At 36.0% G+C, this 18790-nt stretch overlaps 3 long non-coding RNA genes across 4 annotated transcripts; 1 reads left to right on the top strand and 2 right to left on the bottom strand.

The window, feature by feature from the left end:
* Nucleotides 1–2495: 2495 nt before the first annotated feature.
* LOC127857373 (uncharacterized) lies at nucleotides 2496–18537 on the bottom strand. The gene is made up of 3 exons (XR_008038381.1): nucleotides 17775–18537; nucleotides 15177–15248; nucleotides 2496–3311 (listed from the first exon to the last, which is right to left on the bottom strand). It is a non-coding gene; the product is annotated as an uncharacterized LOC127857373 (long non-coding RNA).
* Nucleotides 3895–9919, top strand: LOC127857272 (uncharacterized). 2 transcript variants are annotated; one of them, XR_008038365.1, is made up of 4 exons: nucleotides 3895–4030; nucleotides 4611–4722; nucleotides 7641–7721; nucleotides 9267–9919. It is a non-coding gene; the product is annotated as an uncharacterized LOC127857272 (long non-coding RNA). The 2 variants fall into 2 exon arrangements; XR_008038364.1 differs by having other exon boundaries at nucleotides 3908–4040.
* LOC127857331 (uncharacterized) lies at nucleotides 11065–14465 on the bottom strand. The gene is made up of 2 exons (XR_008038374.1): nucleotides 13784–14465; nucleotides 11065–12094 (listed from the first exon to the last, which is right to left on the bottom strand). It is a non-coding gene; the product is annotated as an uncharacterized LOC127857331 (long non-coding RNA).
* Nucleotides 18538–18790: the final 253 nt, after the last annotated feature.

The following is an 18790-nucleotide window of genomic DNA, read 5'->3' as shown; positions in this document are numbered from 1 at the left end:
GGTTTAAACTCCCGTTGCTTTGCATTGACCGTTCCAAGCCACTTTCACACGTTTTTTATCATGTTTTTATCTTGATAATCTAGGTTCTACACTTATTTGTGTTTTTGACGATGCTGGAACAGCAGCGTCCAAGGTTTGATAACCAGTAAAAAAATTCTTCACAATGGCGACCTATGTAAAAGACCGAGCCAGTCCGATTGAGATAACTCGATTTTTCAGTTACTTCCCTTGGCATTCGCCACCTCGTAGGAGATTGCTCGTTGATTTTCATTGATAACATTATCCTAGCAGAGTTGTCGTTCGTGATGATAAAGGTAAATATTAATAGAACAGCATATCCTGGGGAAACAGATTCAATAAGTGTATCAGAACGTTAATTTCAAATTACATCCATTTTATTTTAATGGACCAATTAAACAACTATATATTTTCTATATTTTGTTTGATATTTGTTCTCGATTCAGTAAATTAATTGCGAATAAAAACATGTAAAATTAACTGTTTACGAGATCACAAAACTAAAGAATGCGAACGATTTCGAACCTGCAAATTGTAAACGCTGCACTGCTATGATATATATAAATAAAACAATATTTAATCGCGTGATTGTCCGTCCCGCTAGCGCAGTGGTAAGGACGTTCGCTTTTTCACCTTTACGACACCGGTTCGATTTCCGCTCCCGGCGCAATGTTATATTTTGTATGTTTTGTGGTCACCATTCCTGACAGTTGTTTTTTTTCCGGAAAATCTCATCCCCCCCCCGCAGCATTTGACCATATAAAAAATTAAAAAGTATTTCAGTACAAAACAAATAGCTGGAAAATGCAGTTATCATTCAAAATTCGTCCCAACTGTCGTCAATCTAATCTCATTAGGTAGGAGTGCTGGACACACTCCGGGTCCCAACATTATGCAGCCTCAGCGCGGAGGTAACGCATTACCTTGGAAAAACACAAATACGCACACTGGGTGCAGCCTAGGCGCGTATAGACTCAAACAAGGCAACAAACTCAAGTGCGGGCGCAATCATTTAAAATTTACATATTGAATACGATATTCTAACAGAAATTACACAACCACCTAAGTGTACATACCATGTTTGTATTTCGTTCGATTGTTAGATTTCAGCATATACACGTATAAGGTCATTTTGCTATTAGTTAACTTATCCATATGTTCGTGGGCGAACTCGGATAGTCAAGTGCTCATACGATTGAGCTCACATGGTCCGGCTATGTGCTCAAACCTACTTTCGAGAATCATCATGAATGTATTGCCATACTTAATGAACAAGAATGTTTCCCGCCTCCCAGTTTCGCTCAATGGGTCAAGTTACCCACGGGTACTACTTCCCCGTACCCCAAAACTTTTTTTCGTACCAAAAATGTTTCGTACGCAAAATTTTTCGTACCAATTTTTTTTTCGTACCCAAAATTTTCGTACCCAAATTTTTTATTGTACCCAAATGTTCGTATCAACATACACAATTGTGGTGATATAGATAAACTTAAATTGATGTTTTATATCAATCCTCTTCAAAAGCATCGTCACACCAGTACTGCCAGTACTTTGATTTAATTTGTGAGGCATTTTTTTTTTAACCGAAAATGATTTATTTTGTGAGCAGTATCTCAATTCCAATCTTTAATTGTATACTTTGTAGCGAGCATGTTCGCCTGTATGCAAGTTTTCGATTTTCCAAAGGAAAGAATGTATAGGAATATGGACATTCAAGAATCGTTATCAGGTAAAAAATTGCTGTCCGCTAGTCTGGTATTTAAGGAATATGGCCAAGTGCCTATTCATTGCGCGACAATGCGCCATCAAACATACAAGAATGATTAAAACTGTGGTCACCTTTTTGAAAAGAAAAAAACAACTGTCCATGTTAATCTCCCAGTGCTTTCTGTTTTTCATTCTTATTTCTGTTCTGTTGTATTCATTTTATAACACGAAATCGCTATATTATTATATGATGATATGGCTATAGTTTCACTTTATGTATTATTATTAATATTATATCACATAAATGTCATTTTCGAAAATAAAATTGATCTACATGTTTATTCATGTTTCCTAACCGCTTCTTAAGATGATGAGTAACTTTATATACATTCACTCCAGTTTTAATTAAGGCATGACATTATGATATCTGATATTGCTCTTAGTGCGCCGTTCATCGTGACACGGTTATAATGTGAGACTTCATGATACAATATAATGTCCTTAAAAGTTTACTATGTTAATAGTGAAAGGACATAACTGCATTTTGTGAACCTGATTTAGGATGAGAGTGGAGATTCGGTATAATCATACCTTTATGTATTACATGTACATACAAATATATTATTATGGTTCACGATGACGCACTCAATCAAAAAATATTTAAGCTTTGGGTTAAAAATGAATCATCGGAACAAACAAACTATCCGGAGGTTATCAAGAAGGAGTAATAACATAACAATCACGTTTTATGTATAATTGTCTTATGGAAATACGGCATCGAACATGGTTGGCATAACTTACTTGTACCTCACGAATAATGAAACACTATTAGCGCAAAGTTGCAATACTTTTCATCTCAGAATATTAAGTTCTAATGTTTGACGATTTCAAGCGCTTAGGGTCCAATTTTGTTCAGTCAGCGGAGCAGAAACACGTGCCGGCATTAAATTAAGTAAAATATGGACGGATACGTGAATGACAATATTCTTTCGGAAGTCATGTGCAGCTTCGTTCAAAGAAGCCTTCCTGTTTCAGAATGATTTTGTCAAATTAATATGAAAACTGCTGAGCTGTTCTAGGTTAAATGGTCTGATATCCGGATTGCATCTCCTCATTTGTTCGCGTGACGCAGAAGTAGGTTATTGGAGCACACATGACACTGAATTTGGATACACATGGCGGCAATTAATGTCATTAATTATAATAAGTGCTTATACCGCAATCAATTTGCCTAGACGTCACATTGTATGCCGGTTATGTTTCGACTGCGTGCAATCAATGAAAGTATTCCGTTGCATATGCGATCGCGACTTGTCCCCCAACATGTATCCCACATTTGACTTGCATACTGGCTGCACTCATGAGGCATAGGTGATCTGAATTAGTTGAACTTGCCATATGTTACCAGAGTAGCTTAAGACCATGCTTCGCATTCGTGTACTCGGATCAGGATCAACGCTGGCCGCATATTTCATTAGACCCATTTATCGCATGGCGCGGCCTATGCAATTCATGCTGTTCTTGTTTTTTATCAATGCCTATTTTCATCGACATGTTTTAACCTTCAGATGACTGTAGACAACTTCCTAAAACATAAGGTCCTATATTAAGGTCGTACAATGCCATCTCAGACTTGCCTCTTTCTGCGTACGCGTATATGGTTAGTATGGAAAGCCAAAGGGGACCCCCGCTAAAATACATATACTTATATAGTAAATATCGGGATTGTCATTTTTCGCGGAACTTTCACTTTCCGCGAAAAACCAATGCCAGCATGGCCATAAAACACTACATACAAATCGAAATCTAAAAAGCGCGGAACTTTCATATATTTTCCGTCGGAGCAATTATTTTTCAACCCTGTAGAAAAAGCGGGCTCAATTAATCGCGCGGAACCTTATTTATCTACTCTGTACAAATAGTAGTGTTTAAAATCGCGCGGAGATTGTAGAATGCTATTTTAAGAAGTCTATTAAAGAGAGAAAATCCAGTAAATACCAGATCCAAAAAGCGCGGAACACAAATATCGTCCGCGAAAATTAAGCATTGAATTACTATACAAATCTCGGGTTGTTAGGTGTTGGAATCCCTAGTTACCCGAAAAATTTGATTGGATCCGATACTTAGAAATAACCAATCAGATACTTTGTAACAAATGCAACACAATCAGTGCGTTCAGTAAGTATAACGTTTCAAGATGGCGGAGCGAATTGCATGGTTATTGTTTCTACTCGATGGATTCGCAGATACTTCGGAAATAGATCAGATTGGGATCAATAACTTTATTGCATACGATCATTTACATGTATTACCTGGTTTGTATTTGTACTTTTTAATATTGTGTAAAACTATCGGATAATTTGCATAATGTTGACAATCGTAAATTAAATGAGCCGCGCTCTGAGAAAACTGGGCTAAATGCATGTGCGTAAAGTGTCATCCCAGATTAGCCTGTGCAGTCCGCACATGCTAATCAGGGATTTCACTTTCCGCTTTTATGGTACTTTTAATTTCAAGGAAGTCCCTCCTTACCGAAAATCAAGTTTATGCGGAAAGTGTCGTCCCTGATTAGCCTGTGCGGACTGCACAGGCTAATCTGGGATGACACTTTACGCACATGCACTAAGCCCAGTTTTCTCAGAACGCGACTGAAATAATAACTTATTGTAATGTAATGTACTTGTGTCTTGTATTCGTTCAGTTGAACGTCAATATATTAATAAATTTATTTTTGTTTTCAACCTATTAATTAAAATAAGGTATTGTTTTTAATCCGTTTTTAGTTTCGTTATAGCTGACCTAGATTAAAACATTTCGTCATAAATAAATGAATAAAATTATTAATAAATTTATGTTTTTATTTAATTTATATATAAATTTTGTAGGTGTGTGTTGCCAGTAATGGTTGAAGATATGCCAAACAAATTGTGCCTTTCTATACAGACAGATTTCAGGTCTCAATTTCAACTTCAAAGGTCAACATATCACTGATATCAGGTTTGTCAGCTATTGGTTTGCATTGTTCTTATCCACATTGCAGCAAGAACAACTGGATAACTTAACTTTTCAATAGCTATTACATGTAATTTAAAGTAATCATGTTTCTAAATCATCCACTAAATGCGGCTAATTCTCCACTTGAAAGTGTTGTATGTTTGAAGTTTTTTGTGACAAAATCTTGGAGTAGATCTATTTTACTCCCAAACTTCCTTTAAGATGATGCAGCCGCTGTAGTGATGGAAAATCTACTTCTTTAAAATATTTATAAGTGAATAGACCCTTTTCACAATAAGCCAATAGCGTGTAGTCAAATGATTTGCAGAATTCGAGAATGAGGCTTAATGTGTAGAGATTTCTAATAGTGCGTCGCAATATTGCTCTGCTTTTGATCATTTAGCGATTTAATGATATTGCCAACACAAGTTGACTTTGTCAGAATCAGCCGTTAATTACTTAATATATACTTTCCATTTTAAGTGCCAATATATGAAATACATTTTCTTGATTAAAGTACTTGTTTGTATTCATTTTTTTTGCACACATTCTGACACTCCAAGTATGGCTTTCAATTCTTAGTGTGTGTACATTGACAGTCTAAAACTTATTGGATTATCTGACACTCTTTGTTTGCGCATTATTTGGGCGATCGATCAATTATTTTGTTTATTGATAGATCTTGCGTTTAAATACCCCTGTATTCAGCACAAACCCATAACCTCGTTATGATCAGATACTGTGCAGACAATTACTAAATAACACTGATGTCATAAACCATAGGTTGCAGATATCTGGTCATTTGACACAATTAATGACACCTCCATGTGACCATGCCTTCTCGTGGTTGTAGCATTGCGTAGCTGTTTCTTGGAATAATTTAACGCCAAACTCTCAATTGTTGCTTTTATTGAACATAAAAGATATTGTCAACATTGAAAGTCATCTGTCCAAACAGATTGTGAGAAACTAAATACTGTATAGATATTAGCCAGTTTTATCATAATTATAAAGTGCTTTATACCTATATATTTTAAATATTTCAAAAATTTAATGCTAAACATTAGTGTCATTTTCTTCTATTTTATAGGACTTTGTCTTATGCTTGATTCAACTCTTACATGTTCAATGATTCATGAAATAGTTCACACACTAATACATCCATACCTTTGAGAATTGTAGTCTTGTAATACTTTGTATTGTATACTGCTAATTTATGACTTCGATTTGTGCAATAATCGATGTTTAGTCTTCAGACCACATTTACTCTGATGCTTATGGGTAACTCGTATTTTTATGCCCCCGGTAGGGTGGCATATAGCGGTTGAACTGTCAGTCAGTATGTCAGTCTGTCCGACCGAAAAAAAAACTTTAACGTTGACCATTACTTTTGCAATATTGAAGATAGCAACTTGATATTTGGCATGCACATTTTGAGTGGTGGAAGTTCAAGGTCAAGGTCATCCTTCAAGGTCAAAGGTCAAAAATAATAATAATTTTTTTTTTAAGCGGCGCAGTAGGGGGCTTTGTGTTTCTGACGAACACATCTCTTGTTATTTATAAAGATTAAATATAATTTATTAATATACACTAATAGTATTAACTATTATGTCCTTGAATTATTATTTAGGTATTATAATTTTTATATAAGAATTACTTATTAATTTATTGACTTAACACAGCATGACATGTGATGGTTGTCTGTATGCATATGTTTGACTTAATTGTAACCAGTGTCAGTTCGCATTAAAATCTTGATATTCAACGCAATTTGCATAGCAAAAGAAAATGCAGTTACACGTTCAGCCTCGTTCTGCAATTCGACGCGTCAGGTGATATGATTGATATCTTAAAATAGTATCGCCTATATAATCGGTGTTCATATTGTGAAACTGGTCTATTATTCGATTATGATTAATTTGATGAATCAAGTTAATTTTTGTTAAATGTCTGTTTAAATATTAAGAAATTTATTTTATAACAATAAAGTAATATATAGGGAATTGAGTTACCTACACATTCTTTTAAAAGAAATTTGAATTGTAAATGTATACTTCATTTATTATGCCCCCCTTCGAAGAAGAGGGGGTAAATTGCTTTGCACATGTCGGTCTGTCTGTCGGTCGGTCCGTCCACCAGGTGGTTTCCGGATGATAACTCAAGAACGCTTGGGGCTAGGATCATGAAACTTCATAGGTACATTGATCATGACTCGCAGATGACCCCTATTGATTTTGAGGTCACTAGGTCAAAGGTCAAGGTGACCCGAAATAGTAAAATTGTTTCCGGATGATTACTCAAGAACGCTTAGGCCTAGGATCATGAAACTTTGTAGGTAGATTGATAAGGGCTGGCAGATGACCCCTATTGATTTTCAGGTCACTAGGTCAAAGGTCAAGGTCACGGTGACCCGAAATAGTAAAATGGTTTCCGGATGATAACTCAAGAACGCCTAGGATCATGAAACTTCATATGTACATTGATAATTACTCGCAGATGACCCCTATCGATTTTCAGGTCACTAGGTCAAAGGTCAAGGTCACGGTGACCCGAAATAGTAAAATGGTTTCCGGATGATAACTCAACAACGCTTATTCCTATGATCAAGAAACTTGATAGGTAGATTGATCATGACTCGCAGATGACCCCTATCGATTTTCAGGTCACTAGGTCAAAGGTCACAGTGACCCGAAATAGGAAAATGGTTTTCAGATGATAACTCAAAAACGCTTATGGCTAGGATCATGAAACTTCATAGGTACATTGATCATGACTGGCAGATGACCCCTATTTATTTTCAGGTCACTAGGTCAAAGGTCAAGGTTACAGTGACAAAAAACATATTCACACAATGGCTGTCACTACAACGGAGAGCCCATATGGGGGGCATGCATGTTTTACAAACAGCCCTTGTTTTGTAGGAATTCTGTGAAACTGTGGCACCATGTATGGTACGTGAGCGCACAATGTCTGTTGGAAAAAGGATATTGGAATAAGCAAAGGTAAATTTTATGTGAAGGAGGCTTGACAATTGCAAATATGGTTAGTTTTTTTGTAAGGCTTGCAGAAAGTGGCCCTAGCCTTCATATGTAAACAAAAAGCTGAAGGAGTATTTATGAAAAATCGTGTAATCAAGTGTGCAATCTGTTACATTTTATTTATTAGCTCATCTATTTTTTTTGAAAAAAAATTATGAGCTATTGTCATCACCTTGGCGTCGGTGTCCGGTTAAGTTTTGTGTTTAGGTCCACTTTTCTCATAAAGTATCAAGTATAAAACTTAGTACATTTACTTAATACCATGAGGGGACTGGGCAGGCAAAGTTAGATAACTCTGGCGTGCATTTTAACAGAATTATGTGCCCTTTTTTTACTTAGAAAATTGAAAATTTGGTTAAGTTTTGTGTTTAGGTCCATTTTAATCGTTAAGTATCAAAGCTATTGCTTCATACTTGCAACACTTACTATCATAAAGGGACTGTGCAGACAAAGTTATGTAACTCTGACTGGCATTTTAAAAGTATTATGTGCCCTTTTTATTCTTAGAAAATTGAAAATTTGGTTATGTTTTGTGTTTTGGTCCACTTTACTCCTAAAGTATCATAGATATTGCTTTCATACTTGGAACACTCGCAAATTATCATAAGAGGACAGAACAGGACAAGTTATATAACTCTGGTTGTCATTTTGACGGAATTATGGTCCTTTTCTTACTTAGTAACTTTGAATATATGGTTAAATTTTGTGTTTTGATCTACTTTACTTCTCAAGTACCAAGGCTATTGCTTTCAAACTTCAAATACTGTCATGCTATCATAAGTTACTGTACCTGGCAAGTTGAATTTTACCTTGACCTTTGAATGACCATGACTCTCAAGGTGAAATTATTAAATTTTGCTAAAATTTCCATAACTTCTTTACAAGCCTTACAAAGCAACTGTTACCTGACATACCACAATAGACTACCCAAACCATCCCCCGCACCCCCCCCCCCCCCAAAAGAAAAAAGTACTTTTTTTTCATTTTGAAAGATCATCTAATAAATGACCACACCCTCACACTATACCCCCAGCCCATTTTTTTTAAACATGGCTAAAAAACACAAATATTTATTTTTATCATTTTTTCATTTTTGAAGATAGTGTAATAAATGACAACACCACCACACTATACACCCTTCTCCACCCCACCTCTCCCTCCTTTGTGATTGAAGTATTGAGATAGGTCCCTTCAACTTTAAAAAAAATAGATGAGAGGTCTGAACCCGCAGGGCGGTGCTCTTGTTAACAATCAAATGAGACGTAACTTAGAAGCTTCACTTCATTTACTTTGTCAGGCTGGCGTAGTGGATATGGTGTTCACCTAGTGATGGGAACATTTTGGGTTCAACCCTGTTTATTAGCGGTCTCTTTATCTTCATATATACAAAGTACTGATTATTCCCAGAAAACGGACTCTAGAATGTCTTAATAAGCCTAAAGCTTTCAATGCAATCAAGCATAATTAATATGGCTAAACTCTAGCATGAATTTTACTTTTGTATTTCAGGGACTCAACATTACACAGTCATTTCAACATGTAGAGTCTTGTCAGCAAAGATGGAGCAGTACATCAGATTTCCAGAATCTCGTCATGAGCTGAAGATCATTGCCTATGGATTTCATGAATGATGTAAAATGATTTGACTGTTGATGGAACCCACAGTGCATGTCCTGCTTCAACATCTGAGCATAGGTCCTTGTTTATCAGCAGTTTAGTTCTTCAAGCAGTCTGTGACAGTAACTTGAAATGTTTGGACATATGTCCTGGATGGCCAAGTTCTGTTCATGATGCCCATTTAAATAGAAACGGCCCGGTGGCGCATTAAATGGACAATTTTTCGAATGTTCTCGTGGATTCAGCTTACCGCCTGACAAGAAATCTTGCTTTTTGTTCCGTATCGAGGCCATGGACATTTGTATCATTTGCAAAAGATACTGCGATATTTGTGTCTTTGTTCATGCTTTATAGTTGATTAACAATTGGAAGCCATAACCTGTTTAATAGGATGGTGTTAGTGGGACAATGAATTTTGTAAAGATTTAAAGAATGGAAAAGATAATTAATAGTCAAAAGAGTTCTGCTATTGTTAAGCATGCTTTATTGATTTGTAATGTTATAAAGATAGCATTATTAACAGAATAAAATGTCCATAATTTGAATATTCTACTGTTTTCAGCAACATTTAATTTGATATAGTACAAAATGCTGCATCATGTTATATCATGATCCGTTTTGTGAACAATGACCTTTCAATGTATATTTAATAATTTGTCAATGGGTGTTACAGGCATAAGCCCTACCATTAGCCCAAAAAGGAATTGCTTAGGAGTTTTGCCACCTTCTAGAGAAAAATACTTCTCAGAAACAATTGCATTTTGGAAAGTCTATGGCTAGTAAAATTTGGATTCCTTTTGGATACCCAAGGTTACCAATTTATGTTTAATGAATTTGCAATAAAAAGCTTTGACGGAACATAATGTCACAGAGTCGAACACGTGTATGGAATTAAGTGGAAGTTGATTTAATGAGTAATACACATTATATGCTTCTTTGATTAAAAGTTTGTGTTTTCACTAAAACTGCAAACATAGTAAGCTTTAAGGTATTGCAACTAAATAAAAGATTCAGATTTAAATTGTATTATTTGAATGCGCTGTCTAATACATGTGAGCCTTGCTCTGTGAAAAAGTGGTTTAATGCATGAGCACTCCAGATTAGCCTGGGCAGACCGCACAGGCTAATCAGGGACGATACTTAACGTACATGCATTAAACCCCTTTTTCACAGAGCAAGGCTCATATATGTTCAATAAACCAAAGATAATCAAAAACAAAATGAGACATTTAACCCTGTACCACTCAAAAACGCACTAAGACACATTCGAGAATAAATTTAATTTAACACCTTTCTTACTATATTAAAGTTTTAAAGGCTTTGTTTCCAACCCATGGATACTGATGAGCAGCAAACAGCATAAAACCTGAACAGATTGTGAGTTACTTGCAGGCTGTTCTGGTTTTATGATGTTTGCATGTAGAAATTTTAAAATTTCCTCAGAGCAGGAAAAGGTTAATAATAACACAACAGCAATTATACTAATTTTTAAGACATCATACTAATGCAAGTAACTTGCAACTGTCTAACCAAAATCGGAGATGGTGGAGGTCAAAATTAATGGCTGTGCACCTTGAATTATCTATTCATACTCAAACAATATAATGTTGCTCTACAGTATCTTGTACAGCATGCATCTAATACTACAGCCAAATTTGCTTACAAATAATATTACAAGAAACACAAGTCATTAAAGACTTAACTTTATTGCATCAACCATTTAGCAGGAATAAAATATAAAGAGAAAAATTATGGCAATTTTTTCATATGAACATACAAGTCTTGATATACAATCCCATTGCATATAAAAACGACAGATTACTATTTCTCCGTTCTATATAACAGCATAAAGACAAGATGGTATTCACTGTGCAATAAAACACAAGCAATTATATTACAATTGCTTTTAATTATATGAACTGTCCCTTCACTAACATTCAAGAATTTTAAAATAAATACATGATGAAAGATGAGCTTTTTCTTGTCTTAAAATAACTTGATACTTTGCAATGACCAAACAATACAACTCAACATACAAATTATCCAACAAAATATATTTTAATGACCCAATATTTGTATTCAACAATAGGAATAGCTTAAGGTTGTAACATATTAAACTAAAGTCACAGTGTCAATCTAAGCAAAGAGTAGAATCATAAAGAGATGTCCACAACGGATGATGTGCAAGCTGGCTCTGACTCAGATTTCCACATCAGTTGATGTGCAAGCTGGTTATTACAAGGATGTGAACAACCGATGACGTGCAAGCTCTAAGACAGATATCCACAACAGAGATTGTCCTTGCTGGCTCTGACTAATGTCGACAAGTAAATAACATGCAAGCTATCTCTGACTGATGTCCTAAACATATGACGTGCAAGCTGGCTCTAACACAGATGTCCACAACAGATTACGTGCAAGCTAGCACTTACACGGATGTCCACAACAGAGGATGTGCAAGCTGGCTCTAACACTGATGTCCAAAAGAGATGACGTGCAAGCTGGCTCTAACACGGATGTCCACAACAGATGACGTGCAAGCTAGCACTAACACGGATGTCCACAACAGAGGACGTGCAAGCTGGCTCTAACACGGATGTCCACAACAGATGACATGCAAACTGGCTCTGACTCGGTTGTCCACAACAGAGGTCAGATGGGCAAGCTGGCTCTGCCCCACAGATACACAGAAGATGTTCAAGATGGGAACACTGCTACAGCTATAAAATACAAAAACCATGTTTCATACTTGCATATTATTTTACTACATGTATTTCCTCCACAATACAGAACATTATACTCATTATTTGCATTCTGCTATTGATATCTGAAGATATACCAGAAATTAGCCGGAAAACACTTTTAAGACATAATGTGCATTCTGCTTTAAGAAATATAGCTCAGAATTCACTGGTTAAATCAAATTTTTTGGACTAAATTGGCATGGCATGCAGACAAAATGTTGAGTTTTGAAACTGTGTCGTATCTGGTGTGAATCTTGAGTTATTTAATTTGGTCAGTATATCAGATGTGTACACCTGTTATATGTTAACTGTAAGAGTTTAGAATGTCTTGACAGTCATTGTGTTTGTAATACATTGTGTTATCTTTCAGATTTGTTTGACAGTTAAATATAATAATCAATAATCTTGTTCTGCATGCCGGTCAAATTGTTCCGTGGTAAACACCTACCCATTGTGGTCAACTCTTACCTGTTTTTTAGTCAACTGGTACCTACCCAAACTAAACCCGTACCCGATATACAGAAATAGGTGTAGGATGGTTAGCTTATAAGTCAAACTCATAGAGACAATTTTTATTTTCCTCTTGACGTTTCCACTTAAATTATCTAAGCATTGCTCACGCAAGTTGTCTGCTGCAGATATGTATAAGCAGCGAAAGTGTTGATGAAAATTGACACTTGTGGTTGATGTCTTTCAAGAATTTGACAATTGTGACAAAATAAGACAAATGAAACAAGTTGAATAGTTTGAATGAGGTACGAGTTGACAACAAGAGCACCGCATAACGGGTGCCACGCTCGGCTACAGGTGCTTGTCAGATTATTTTTTTAGAGGTCACAATGACCTTGACCTAGTGACCCCAAAATGGGTGTGGAGTTTAGAACAAATCAACATGCATCTACATATGAAGTTTCAAAGTTGTAGGTGGAAGCACTTTGATTTTAGAGCCAATGTTAAAGTTGTATAGTAGAGGTCACAGTGACCTTGACCTTTGACCTAGTGACCCAAAAATGGGTGTGGCGTGTAGAACTCATCAAGGTGCATCTACATATGAAGTTTCAAAGTTGTAGGTGGAAGCACTTTGATTTTAGAGCCTATGTTAAAGTTTTATATTAGAGGTCACAGTGACTTTGACCTAGTGACCCAAAAATGGGTGTGGCGTGTAGAACTCATCAAGGTGCATCTACATATGAAATTTCAAAGTTGTAGGTGGAGCACTTTGATTTTAGAGCCAATGCTAAGGTTTTAGCACGACGCCTACGGCGGACGACGAGCTGGCTATGACAATACCTCGGGTTTTCTCCGAAAACGCCGAGCTAAAAATGGGTACGAGTTGACCAAGGTACGAGTTGCCTTTGGGATGAATTGCCTGTAAAGCCTTGTTCTTTTTCTTTTTAATTGAAGATGTATACGGTGCTGGACTAGAGCACACGACTGCCATAACAATAACTTGGCTCTCTACTAACTGAGCTTAAGGGAAGATGTTTCTTACACACAAACACTATATTTCATTATTTGACGACATATGATTATGACGTGTTTATGCGGGTATTTATGTTTTATCAGAGACGTTTGCATATAGACAAACCGTGAAAACAACACTCGATACTCTTGAGCTGTTTTGATTGCATTAAAATTCATAATTCATGTATGTTAAATACTAACCTCATTGCTAATGTCATCAAAAATGATCACTCTTTGAAAGGTTTTGTGTTAATGTGAAACAACCGTCATCATGATGGCTGCATGAATGCTGGATAAGACGCGAGTTTTGATTGGTTCTTTCTAGGTATCGGAACCAATCAAATTTTATCGCGTAACCACATAGCAACCCGAATTTCGTGCAGTAATTCAATGCTATTGAAAATCGCGCGGAGTAATGAATCTTCCGCGCGATTTTTCATTAGCAACCCGCAATTTACATAGCAACCCGAGATTTGTACAGTAATTCAATGCTTAATTTTCGCGGAAGATATTTGTGTTCCGCGCTTTGTGGATTAGGTCCGCGCGATTTTATACACTACTATTTGTACAGAGTAGATAATATTAAGGTTCCGCGCGATTATTTGAGCCCGCTTTCTCTACGGGGTTGAAAGATAATTGTTCCGACGGAAAATATAGTAATGTTCCGCGCTTTTTAGATTTAGATTTGTATGTAGTATTTTATGGCTGGCCTTGGTTTTTCGCGGAAAGTGAAAGTTCCGCGAAAAATGAAAATCCCGACATTTACTATATAAATATATGTATTTTAGCGGGGGTCCCCTTTGGCTTTCCATAGGTTAGCGTTATTTCGACATCTAACCAGATATTGGCCGTGTCATTCATTCGACAGCTGATGTCGAGTCAAGTCAAAGACGTTTTTGCATATCTAGGTAACTAATTAGCGGACAAATCATGGAAATGAATACAATTGCTCTGTTGGTAAGCATATGGTTAGAATAATTATGATAGCAAGCGATAAACAATATACCCGAATGTGTTATAGAGTGCTCCTAAACTTATAAGATTGTCATGAGTGTTCTGTCTTGAATTGAAAAGAACTCGTTCATTCACGCAATTCATGATAAACCTTCAAACAAATATGGCATGAATAGTCATGACGTTCCAGATTTGGTTGTTTTCGATCACCACAGTGATAGTTATCCAATGAGTTCGCTCTGTTAAAACGGGCCTTACTGCATTGTTTAAAGTGTCACTCCAAATAAGCCTGTGGATTCCGCACAGTATAACCTGGGACGATACTTTACGCTTAGACTTGATTTGCGCTAATAATAGAATAATTATAAACGAAAAGTACAATTAAAACGGAAAGTGTCGTCCCTGATGAGCTATTTGTATTGTGGTCACAATAATTATACTAAATAGTTTCCTTATATATTTCAATGTAAAAGCGACAACTTTAAGCCAAAATAAATTCAACTTTTTGCGCATATAGACCCCAAAACCATACCTTTTCTCGAAATGCAATCTTATCTGAATTGATTTAAACAATAAAAAGGTATGTCATGTACAAACCAAGAAAGAGCTTTTCAAAAGTCAAAATGAACTGTTTTCTCACCCTTTTTTACCGGCTACTCTCCAGGAAAAAGGTATCCGCCAAACCGTCATGTTTCATCCAGTAGTCTGAAATCTAAAACATGACAATGATTTATTAGTGTATACCAATGCTTTACCTTATAAAAAGAAAAGTTATTATGCGAAAAAACACAACAACAATGTTTAAACTATTACAACATAATATCTTCCATCGGTGCACTTTGATCCTTTAAAAGAGTTTGCCGACATGAAACATTTATTTAGTATATTGTTACCTATAATTGTGACATGTGCACACGCTGTACACTGGGAAGAGAGCGCGCATGGGTTACAATACAAACGACACTTTACATTATTTATGAGAGGAGTCAAGAATTGTCTGGTACCAAATCAGAGATAGAAAAATGAAAAACAAAAAAAAATCCATATTCGTAGTGAATAAACGAGTCGTATTGGGCATTCAGCATGTGCTTTATTATGTATCTGCTGTGCAAAAAAAATTCGTCTCGAGGGTCAAAAAATGTGTCGTCTGCGTTTGGGTAGGATATCAGGATAGTTTAAGTGACGGACTATTTTCGGGCAAAACCAGATCTCAGCGAGATCAGGCGGGATCAGACTAATCATGTCTGTTTCAAGTACGTAGGTAAATACACCGTGGGCGATTGTCTTGGATTTGATGTTCTGTATACATCATTTCTCATTCATAAATTTCGAAATCTCAGAGAACAAGGATGGGTTTATTTATATTTGGACCGGGCACTCTACAATCTATGTATCTATGTAAACCTACTTACGATAAGGTCTAAAATTCGGACGGAAATGTTTTAAGAAATGCACTCATTGGTCGAGCGAAAGCCAAGTGCAAGAGAAAGCTCATATTTTAATAAACTTTGCCGTTTACAGGCCTGACGCATTGGCGGAAGCCGATATTTGTTATTTGCCACAGTAAATAAAACTGTAAGGAGGTGCACGCCATTGTCTTGGGTTCCGCTTTTAAATCTAAATTCTTAAGTTAATGGAAATTGTGTGCGTAAAAAATGTGGTATTGTTTTGTTTTCTAAAGAATCGTTAAATTCAATTTAATAAATCAAGCCTCGTGACTTTCATGAAATATAAGACAGGGGCCATCATATGCAAATCTCAATTAACATAGAACAACACGAACTGTCGTTTATTTAGGTCATTCGGTTGCATTTAAATTAGAAATACGTAGAACTTTTCTGTTTTTTGATTTTGCCAGATTTATGCGGTTTTCGCCTGCAAAATGTACTTTTATTTCCGACGTTTTTTACATTTCAAAATAAAAACAACCGTTCACTACAAATAGATCGAAATGTATTGCTCTTATTTCAGTAATGGTTCAATTAAACATGGAATGACATATGTGCGATAGCGCCTATTTCAAAATAAACGAAAGTATTCGTTCAAAAATTAAAATAAAAATGAAATTTATGTCCTATCTTAAAGAAATTCATGCTTTGATAAATGGACGACAGTTGCGTGTGTCCATATTCTAAAGAGGGTGTACTTAACGCCGTGACTGACCTGAGAGACCACACCTTAGACTGTTTGACCTTGCGGATGGACTATCGAGTACACAGTCGTAACAAGAGAGGCATGAACCTAAGTCTTACTGGCATAGACGTTCGTGAACTCAGAATGTCTGGCAGTTCGTGACTTTTAATATCTTATGTTCACTTATCAATGAATTTCGTAACCTTTTTTGCCTCGTTGTTCGTGCAGGCCAGTTCGTGCAAGTCGCTTAGCACAGACATTGAGCCCCGCTCTGGGCTTTATGCTTGTGCTGCGAAATCATGGACGACACTATCCTCTTTATAATGTTGTGTTTTTCGTTAAAAAGAAAACTCTTCTAAGCGAAATCCAGTTAAAGCAGTCTTCAAAGGTTAATTAATCAGGGAATGCACTGTACGCGCATGCACAAAGCTGCGTTTCCCGGAGCGAGGCTCATTTCCAATTATCACACAAACTTTGTTCAACCACAACCGCTCCTGTGTTTCACATGTATAATTTCAATTTAATTATATAATAATTTGAATATAATTAAAACAATAATTACTGTGAAGGCTCGGCTTCTGCGCAATATGCACTTATTTATTATGCAGAATTGTGCAGATAGCTGTTACGTGCGAAATTATAGCAAATCATAGTTTTTACATGCAAAACAACACGCTGAATTGCTGCTTTCGTATGCTATAATTATAATAGTCATATCTCGCCTTTTACATTATTCCCATGACATTTAGTGTTTTAGTAAAAATTACGCTTAAAAGCTTAATAAAATGACATAACAAGGGTATATTATCACACTACACAAAACATCAATCTATAATTTGGTCGATATTATTGTGTGTTTTCCCCATGTCAACAACATAATCAGAAGGAAAGTAAAACGAAGAAAGTTATAAAACACTCTTAAGAAAATCAAAATTAAAAAGAAATCATTCAGAAGAAAACTCGGAATAGTTCTATTCCTTTGTCTGCACTGAGTTGTCGTTTGATTTTTATGACACAAATAAAAGCAATAATTTAATCTACTTAAACGCAGCGTTAATAAAGGCAGCGTCTTCCTTTAGCCGAACCTGTATAAGACCAAGCATACCGTGCTATTTTTCTACTGAGCCCAGTATGTTATATTGCGTTAACGATAATTTTAAACGCATCCAATGTCAATTTGATTCCTCCATATGCCGCACTTGTTCATGTGACCCAGACACTGGCGTCCAGCATGCCGACTTGACGCTGCAGAGACCTGCATGATTATTTGAGGTCGGCGGAGACATTCCCTCCTATGTTTAGTTAAGGTTACCTAAGTATACTCACACGTTCATAATCTACACTATCTAGGACACGAGAGAATCCAGCACGTAATGTGACAGTGGGCTTAATGGCCCCAATGTTGATAAACTGTGTTTACAGATTTATCAATGAAATACGTGATTTGTAATCAAATACAAATTTAACGGTGTTTTAACTTCAAACTTTTGAACGCGTTTTTATTTAGCTCATCGACTCGGTTGTTATGCATGACTCTGCTTATAAAACGGCCATCTAAATTGTTGTGATAATTGTATTGTTGCTTATTTGGTTTTATTCTACTTTATGTTCTCGTATTTCAGATAGTTCTCCTATTCCTTCAATTCTCATATTCCTTGTATTTGTGCTCATTCTAAACACTCGTTTGGTAAGCTTCCTTATTGAAATCGTCGTTCCATTAATGTTTCATAGTTTTTCCTGATAACTTGTGGCATAGCAGATTAATTACACAAATTCCACTAGGAGACTGTTAAACATATTATTGAAAAATTGTGTTTCACAGCCACATATTATCATGAAGCCTCGTTTATCATGAGTTCAGCGGGTGATTTCATGTCGAAACCTGACACCTGTCATCATCTAATATAGGCTATCTTAGTCAAATACCTACACTAGATAAAGAATTCTATAAATAACTAATCCAGAACAGAATTCTTGAAATGTTCATAATGTATTTTTTTTTAACATGTTATGTTGTTAACAGAGCTATGAGACGCACTTTAAATAGATGAAAGTACACAACAAGTAAAACATGGGTGTGTGGTTAATAATACGCACTTCATTCAAGAAAGATTTAATATA

Source organism: Dreissena polymorpha, chromosome 1 (genome assembly GCF_020536995.1).
Source record: "Dreissena polymorpha isolate Duluth1 chromosome 1, UMN_Dpol_1.0, whole genome shotgun sequence".
NCBI lineage: Eukaryota > Metazoa > Mollusca > Bivalvia > Myida > Dreissenidae > Dreissena > Dreissena polymorpha.
The sequence above is the reverse complement of the archived record's forward strand: the minus strand, read 5'-3'. Positions and strand labels throughout refer to the sequence as shown.